We start from the raw sequence: 8651 nt of genomic DNA, 5'->3' as shown, positions 1-8651 counted from the left end.
AATATTTTGCAGGTACATCCAATGCCTTTTCTCTCTGCTGTCCTAACTCATACACTGATGCCCAACTTTGAAATCTCACAGTTATTCTCCAATTATCTCTTAGATCTTATTTTAAAAAAAAGATATCAGTCATTTAGAATGTCTTCTGCTCTTTCCATCTCACGGTCACGTGTACACTTCTTTTTCCTCAGCTGTCTTCCATCCCTTCAGCACCCTTATCCCTAAGTTTTTCCTTTCTACTGCTCCCGGAGGTTTTTTTTTTTTTTTTGGTTTTTTTTTAAAACAATCTGTTCATTCACTCCCCTGAGTAAAAGTCTTCAGTGATTTTCAATGACTAAAAAGTAAAAGTGCAGATTTCTGCATCAACAAGCATCTTTGGCAATGATAGACCACAGAAAGGAACGTTTAACATGCATACTTGATTGAAATGGAATTTTAATATTTTCTTTAAAAAAGTTAATAACTGACGTCTTCAAACCACGTCTCTACATATGTGCATAAATACACCTATGACTGTGCCTTTTCCATGTTAGCTTGTGGCTAAGAAGGAAATAAGGGAAAACAATTTTATTTGAAAATAAGAGATTTCATTTTACCAAACTTGAATGATCACTATTTTTTAAGTACTATCTGGTGTTCGTTTTGGTACTTTGTAATCCTAGACATTCCAAAATTAAAAGGTTGCAAATATTTTCCCTCCCCTCCTTAATAAAGCAAGACCATGTTCCAGATGGTATCACTCAAATGGTCTCTCCAGACAATTTGATTCTGCCTATTTCTTTAGATAAAAATGTTGGTGATGTTTATCTATTGATGTTTCCAATATGTCTTTTCCTCCTTCCCGCTAACTTAAATTACAGACATTGAAAATACAATGGTGTGGCTTGATTGGCTGGTTCAGTTCCCAGTCTGGGCACATGCCTTGGTTGTGGGCTCCATTCCCGGTTGGGGGCATGCAGGAGGCAGCCAATCTATGTTTTGTTCTCACATCGATGTTTCTCACTCTCTCTCCCTCTCCTTTCCCCAGTCTCTTTTAAAATCAATAAAAAAATCTTTTTTTAAAAAAAACACAATAATCCATTTCAGTAATTTTACTAAACTCACTGAAGATCTTAGATAAGTTGGTAATGTCAGCAATTATTACCTTTAACATTTTCTCCTATAAAAAATAAAAGACAAGTCATATTTCCAGTATTATAAACAGAAAGATGTTATAAACTCTTAAAGCCCATTTGATAATTTTTTGTTATAGTCATTTTTCACCCCATTTCACCTTCCCATCGCAAGAAAATAGCGGATAGAAAGTTAGGAGGGCTTCTATTTCCAGATGTTTGGAAGCATTATCAGCAATAAAATCAGGAAAGATATGTTATTCTTGGAACAGTATTCCTCCATTTCACTAGCATAACAATTCAGGAGGGCATCCGAAGAGAAGCTGAGACATCCATGGCTTTTTAAAAATATATATACTTTTATTGATTTCAGAGAGGAAGGGAGAGGGAACAGAGAAATAGAAACACCGATGAGAGAGAATCACTGATCGGTGACTCCTGCACAACCCCTACTGGGGATCGAGCCCAAAACCTAGGCATGTGCCCTGACCGGGAATTGAACCGTGGCCTCCTGGTTCATAGGTCAACACTCAACCACTGAGCCACACTGGCCAGGCTCCATTACTTTTTACTGCTCCTATAGTACACTTTGCAGTGTGTACTTATTGATATGCTTGAAGGCCCTGGGCTTCTCACGGTGCCAGATCACAAAGGTTTCAATCTGTAGCCTGCAACATTGCCCCCAAGCCAGAATGTTATCCTGTCCTTTAAAAGCCTTGAAACCTGGCATTGACGTGGCCTCCATGTGGATGAAAGTCCTTCCAGGCAATTCATTTCCAGAATAGGGAGGTTTCATCCATATGAAACATTTTCGCTGGCAAGTAATTTCCTTCTCTAATCAAACTTACCCAGAGTCTCCGAAAATTCCTCAGCTGCCTTTACATCGCAACTGCAGACTCCTCACTCACATTATGTGATGAGTAATGATTCTTGGATCATTTAAACCACCAAGAGCTGGTAGCGAATTCAACGTTGTAGTTGGGTCCAGCCTTTTCTTTCAACATGACAAACTTTTCGCTTTGGCTCTGATCAGTCACGGTGCGGAGAGGGAGATGCCTCTGTGTCAGATCTTCAAACAGGCCCTTAACAGTTTCTCCATGTCTGATATGGGCCCCGTTTTGCATCTCAAATGGCCTCTGTGATCTAGGGCAGAAGGTGTTTGTCTGGAATAATAGGTCTTTTCCTCTGGCTTCGAGGTAAGCAGAGGGGACACTGTCATTAACCTCACCCTTGCTGCACCTTGGTTTCAGTGGGGAAGAGGCATGTTATGAATTAGACGGAAAGGTCAAGAAACTGCAGGCAGGAAGACAGCACAGAGGTTGCAGTAGCACCACCAAGTTAGACCAAGGAGGGATGCCTGGTGCACCGGGCACCATTTCAAATGCCGCAGTCACAGCACTTCAGAGCTGAGTCCCTTTGTAAACAGTGCTGTGACGTCGATGCTCTCTCTCATTCACTCACTGTGGGAAGACTTGAAGAATTGACTTTGTTTTTCCCAAGAGAGGAAGATATGCGAGAACTCCAGGTCAGGCCTTCGGGAAAGCAAAGCACAGTGTAAGGTGGCAGGGTCGGGTGGTAGAGGTGACTCAGCCTTCAGGCTTGGTCTAGGAATAGCGTCTTTTCTAATAATTCTGAACCAGCCCCTTTATGCCTTCTCCTAGAAAACTACTTAGGCCTAGGAGTTGGGCAGCTAGAGAGTCACTCAGATTTCCAGAAAGTTCCTAAGATAAGGGACCTTTACATGTGGTGACATTTTCATGCAATCTTGTCTCTTCTACACAAAGTAAAGACACTGGGTTATGTTGCCTCTGTGCCCAGCTCCTCCTGTATTTTACGCATTTGGTAGAATGGAGATGGAGGAAGACCTATAGGGAGAACAGCCCCTAACACAGCGGTTCTCAACCTGTGGGTTGCGACCCCTTTGGGGGGTCGAACGGCCCTTTCACAGGCGTCGCCTAAGACCATCGGAAAACACATATATAATTACATATTGTTTTTGTGATGAATCACTATGCTTTAATTCTGTTCAATTTGTAACAATGAAAATACATCCTGCATATCAGATATTTACATGACGATTCATAACAGTAGCAACATTACAGTTATGAAGTAGCCACGAAAATAATTTTATGGTTGGGGGTCACCACAACAGGAGGAACTGTATTAAAGGGTCGCAGCATTAGGAAGGTTGAGAACCACTGCCCTAACAGTTCAGTCGAGTTGCTTTTGGGGTTATATACTAGTACAATCCCTTGACTATTGCCTCCGTCTGTGGTTGCTCTGGTTTGCAGAGCAACAGCTCTAACCCTCTTTCAGTGAATCAGAGCTCACTTAACTCGCTGGCTGCTCACTCATCTGAGAAACCAATCTGTTCTGAACCTGAGCCTCCATCTTCAAAAGTCACTGTAGAAGACACTGTTCTTGACCTTCCTGCCCACGCCCACACACGCCGAATCCAAGCCCTGCCAGCCGTTAACCAGTATCAGGGCACTCCTACATCCCACCCCCACTGCCAGGTTCTTCCTCATCCCATGCCCACTGTCCTCCCTGGCCCTGTGTGTGACCTTCTCAGAGAGTGGCTCCTGATGGCTGAAGTTTCCAACATTTATTCTCGCTTTCATGGAAAACAAGAAAAACAAAGCGTTTCCTGTTCTCAACTCAGCCCCACCGCGCAGCTTTTTAACTGGGTAGCCCTGGTGAGCACCCACCAAGCTCAGTCTTGGCTGCGGAAAGAGACACAATGGATCCCACAGTGTCATGTTCGCTGGTGCCAGCCTGCATTCTTCCCGCTGCACTTTCAAAGCAAATTTGTGTAAACTTGAGGCCAATGTTGAAACCTCATGGGCGTTGTTTGTGGGTTTTCTTGGGTGGGCGAGAACAGGCAGAGGCTGCAGCTAGGGAGCAGTGTAACCTCCAGTGCCACTTCTCCAGCGTGACCAGCCCATGTCCCAGCAGCCTGTAGAAGGAAGGGCATGCGAAGAGCATCCACTTGACTGCAGTCACGGATATCGGTTGAGAACTGCTGCTTGGGGGTGTCTTGCAGGAGCCTCCCACCCTGTACTCATCAGTCCTCAGTGCGGTGGGTTAGTATTAGAGCTCCGGACTGTAAGGCCGGAGCCGGGTGATGGCCTGGGGCATGAGGAAATGGCTTCCGAGCCCTGTCCCCCTTAGGCTGAGACTCAATCTGGGAAAAGCCTCGGGAGATGGTGTCCTGAAGAAAATCTTTGGAGGAATCCTTGTGAAGAAGTTAGTTGTTGTTAGTCCCGGCCTTCCCACAATGGATCCCCCTTCTTCCATGTGAAACGAGTTAAGCCCCTACAGCCGGCAGGTGGTAGGAGGAGAACTAATGAAAAGTGACGGCTCAGAATCCAGGTCCGACCCCAAATGCACATCCCGTACTTCTCCCACCTGTGGACATGGTCTCCCTGACCTGACAACTGAGACCTGGTTAGAATCTCCCTACATCCTTTCAGTGTGGTGACATTTTGATTCGATCTGGCTTCTCATACACAAAGTCAAGACGTGGGGCTGCGATGCTTCCGTGCCCAACTCCTGTATCTTACACACTTGGTAACATGGTGCCTTCAGGGCTGTCCGAGGCTAGAAGGTCTGGAGTGCAGTTCAAGGAGGGTGAACAAGGCTAGGTCAGGAGGCTGAATTGGGCTGGACATGGAGGAGGAGAGGGTGGGTCGGGGTTTCTGGGGTGAGACTCAGGCACCCAGGGCAGTGTTCTGGGTGTGATCCAGGCTGCTAGAGGGAGCTTGGGTCTAAGTGTCAGAACTTGTTGGCTAGCCCCGTTTCTCCCGCAGGCGTGGGTGTGAGGCAGTTTAGATGCCGTGGAGAAGAAACATGACCGTCCTCACACCACACACTGCCTTTCTCCTGGGGGATGGGGCTCTCAGAGAGCCCAGTCCTAGAAGGAGTCTTCGTCTTCTCAGTGACTCAGCAGGGCCAGATGAGTCCCCTCTCAGGCCCCCTCCCCGCTGCGCAGGGCCAGGGGTTGTGCTCGTGGTTTGCGGAAGTGGTTGAAGAGGATGCCTTTGAATGCAGGAAACTTTCTTTGGGAACATTTTTGTTTTCATTTTACTGTTCCCTGTATCTCATGCCCTTACACTGTCCGCCTTCAGGGGAAACAGAAACCCAACTTTAGACTGACTACAAAGGAGCCTCATTTGGCCTCAAATCCATTGCCCTCCTTCTGTCGCAAGAAGGGATGGGTTACAGGTTTGTGCCGCTGGGCGGGACGGGATGTCCTACAGCCCCCATCTAGAAAAGAGCAGCAGGGCCTTGGGATGGAGCCAGGCCTGGAGGGGGGAAGATGCAGACTCTGGCCCCAGGGGAAGAGGCCTGGGAACCTACTTCTGGGGGCTCAGGTACAGAGGTGGGAGGAAAGAACAGGTGGCCAGCACATGTTCCTGTACCGTGGGAGACAGAGATGGCCCCAGGTGTCCGAGGTCTGTCTGTGGCCCACACTAAGATCCTGGGGTAACAGGTGTTGGAAAACTAAGAAGCCAGCTGAGGCTTCTGGCTGAATCTGGAAGGTAGGTTCAGGTAGCGACCATTTTAAAGGAGTGACTTGGGGACCAGCTCCTGAACCTCCTCTCAGTTCTGGGCTTCACATTCTAGGAGGGATAAGGAGGGACAGTGATAAAGGCGAAAATTCCACAATAAAAAATCAGAATAGCACATATACGGATGGGCAAATGTAGGCTTACAGTTGTGAGTACGCAAAACAGAGTTTATTCTTGGATTATTATTAATTACTGTATTACTTTCCATATGAACATCTGTAAACCTACTTTTGCCCCAGCCTGTATGATGTCAACTGTGGTAGCGTGTGTTAACATGAACGTCTGACATGTATGTAGAAATAATCCTGTACAGAGATAGGGAAAAACGTTCACATTGTCTCCCTCAGATTTGAGGGCATAAAGGGAATTTTATTTATTTCTTAATAAATTTGATTTATTTCCAAAATTTCTGTTACTTTCATTCAGAGAATAAAGTTGGTCAAAGCTACCAGGGCAAACACAGGAGAGAGACCTGGCTTGTATGGAGATTGAGTTCCAGGCCCAGATTTTCATTATCAGTTGCCCGGTCAAGGTGCAGCAGCATCTTCCCAGACCCAAGGGTCCTTGGCCTGGAGGCATAAGCTGATGTTCTGAGCGCAAACCCTCTGGGACTGATATCCAAGGTTGCTGCCTACGTCTCACACATTCCAAAGGGAAGCCTCCCAGAGGTGGTCCCCCTGGGAATTCCCTCCAGGCAGTGGCGCATCCGCCAGGCTGTGAGGCCCCCTGGTTTCCGTGGGAGCTTTGTTCATGAATGTGGCCCCTGCCAGGCAGAGGGAGATTTTTTTCTTTCAATGGAGATGACCTTTGGCTTTTCCTTCCTCGCTTCCTATTATCATCTGACGATTCAGGGTGGAGCTGCTCTAGAGTTCCAGCCCTGGGAACCCTTCTCCAGATGGTGAGTGAGACGTAGGGCAAAGATGGTGGCCACTGAATCAGACCGATGTAAGCCTTGTTCCCTGGGGGAAAGTACTTTCACTCTAAGCACCCCTAGTCTTCAACTGTAAGACAAGGTCAGTTATTTCTACCTATGAGGTTGTTCAGAGAATCCAAAGAGAACAAGGGCACAACATGCCCAAAGATGTTTGATGGAAAGTGCCAGAAGCCGGTCCATCCTTGCTGCTTGACACAGTCGCTGCAGGGAAGAATCATTCTTCACCGACTCCGTCCACACCCTTGGGAACCCCTGGACCTGCTGGGGCAGGACCCCAACCGTCAACTAGGGTCTTAATGTTTGCCATGGCCCTTGTGTGAGTTTTTGAAGTCCCAACGACCATATCAGATAGACCTCTGAGAGTCCTTGTGCGTACCTAGAGGAACTTGTTTGCCGTCACAGCAGGGAGGTAGCCCCCGGTGTACAGTGAAGATTATGTGAGGCATCACACGTGTGTGTGGCATGTCTCTGAATGAACCCACTCAGATAACTGGCTCTAAACTCACTCTCTCCCCAAGACAGGGAAATCTGCCGTCACCGCTGCCTGTCTTCCCCACAGTGACTACTAACCTCCAGGTGGAGGCCAGGAATGTTATCCTGCAAACTTAGAGTTAGGGGCTGTCGGTATAGGGGCACCATTCCCTTGTGCCTCTTGTGTCTCTCAGGTTGACCATACTAACCAAGCCACTCATTTTATTCATCAAATACTTTTGATTAGCCGATCTGTGCGAGGCATTACTCTAGTGCTGAGGAGAGAGCTGTGAACACAACATGTGAAACTCTTGCCTTCGTATAGCTTTCCTTCTTATGAGGGGAGAGAGACACAATAAACATCCATAAGGAAAAGCTATAGAATGAAAACTGGGTTAAGTACTCTGGAGAAAAAGCAAACATGGAAAGTGTATATATATGAGAAGAGCTTCCCTGGTGAGTTAACACTTACTCAATGAAAGATGGATGACACAAATATATTGCACCACCCGGAGGAAGTAAGGCAAAGGCGGGGAACTGATGAACGGCTCATTTCCAGCCCTGCCTCCTTTCCCTCTGTACCCCCTTTCTAGTGACTAATCTAAATACTTCCTTCTCTTTCTTCCCATCACGCTCAGTGAAAGTCTCTCCCACTGTAATTACTTATGGTCTTTGTCTCCCTTGGAAAAAAGTAATGAACAAACTTGAAGTTGAGATCATCCCTTCCCACCACCCGATTTTCCTGGGCTGTCTCATCCATCCTCAGAGATGGTGCTACACTGGGAGGTCAGACCATAACTTGGGCTCTGATTTGGTGACCTACTTTGTGAGGGGTGTAGTACCGCTGGTGGTCATGGTACCTGAAAGGGACTGAGCAACCCACTGATGCACGGTGACCCCAGCTTTGTTATATCTGAAAGGACGTCACCTAGATGTGAAGTGAGACATGGTCCAACAAACAGACATACCACTGGAGTGAAGAGGTGCAAGGGAGAGAGATTCTACACCAGTGTTAATTACTATCTTATGATGGATCTAATAAAAATGAAATGTGGTGTCTGGGTGGGGGAATGCAAACACAGACAGTGTGTACCCTCTCCTGGGAACATTAGAGAGGACTCAGATGGTTTGATCTGAAATTTATGATTCTGTGACTCTAGTGGGATGCCTAAGGGCAGGCGATGGAAATAAATAAAGCTGCAACCTCCCACTGGGAACTTCTAAGGAATGGGTTCCTGGATTTTCCAAGTGCTTCTGCTGGGTATATTCATAGTGCTCTTCATGGATGAGGGTGAGTCCTGGTGAGGGAGGCAATGAGGGGTGGGAGAGGATGTATGGGAAAGAAGGAAGGGGTTTCTAAACTTGACTCTTGGGGATGCTATAGAATGGTTCATGGAGAACTTTTCTTCTTCTCTTCACAGGAGACAGAGTCCTGACCACAAAATGTATGGTTTGCCATCCTTGGATAAATAATGTTGCAGCAAGCGGGGACCTACTTGAGTTCTTGACACATTGTCTCTCTGCCCTCCCTGACTCCACTCTTCTCACTCACTGCTCTTGTGT

The sequence above is a fragment of the Myotis yumanensis genome, unplaced genomic scaffold, assembly GCF_028538775.1.
Source record: "Myotis yumanensis isolate MYYU_CA2020_CCGP unplaced genomic scaffold, mMyoYum1.0.hap1 SCAF_19, whole genome shotgun sequence".
NCBI classification, from domain to species: Eukaryota; Metazoa; Chordata; class Mammalia; order Chiroptera; family Vespertilionidae; genus Myotis; species Myotis yumanensis.
This window is presented reverse-complemented; position numbering follows the sequence as displayed.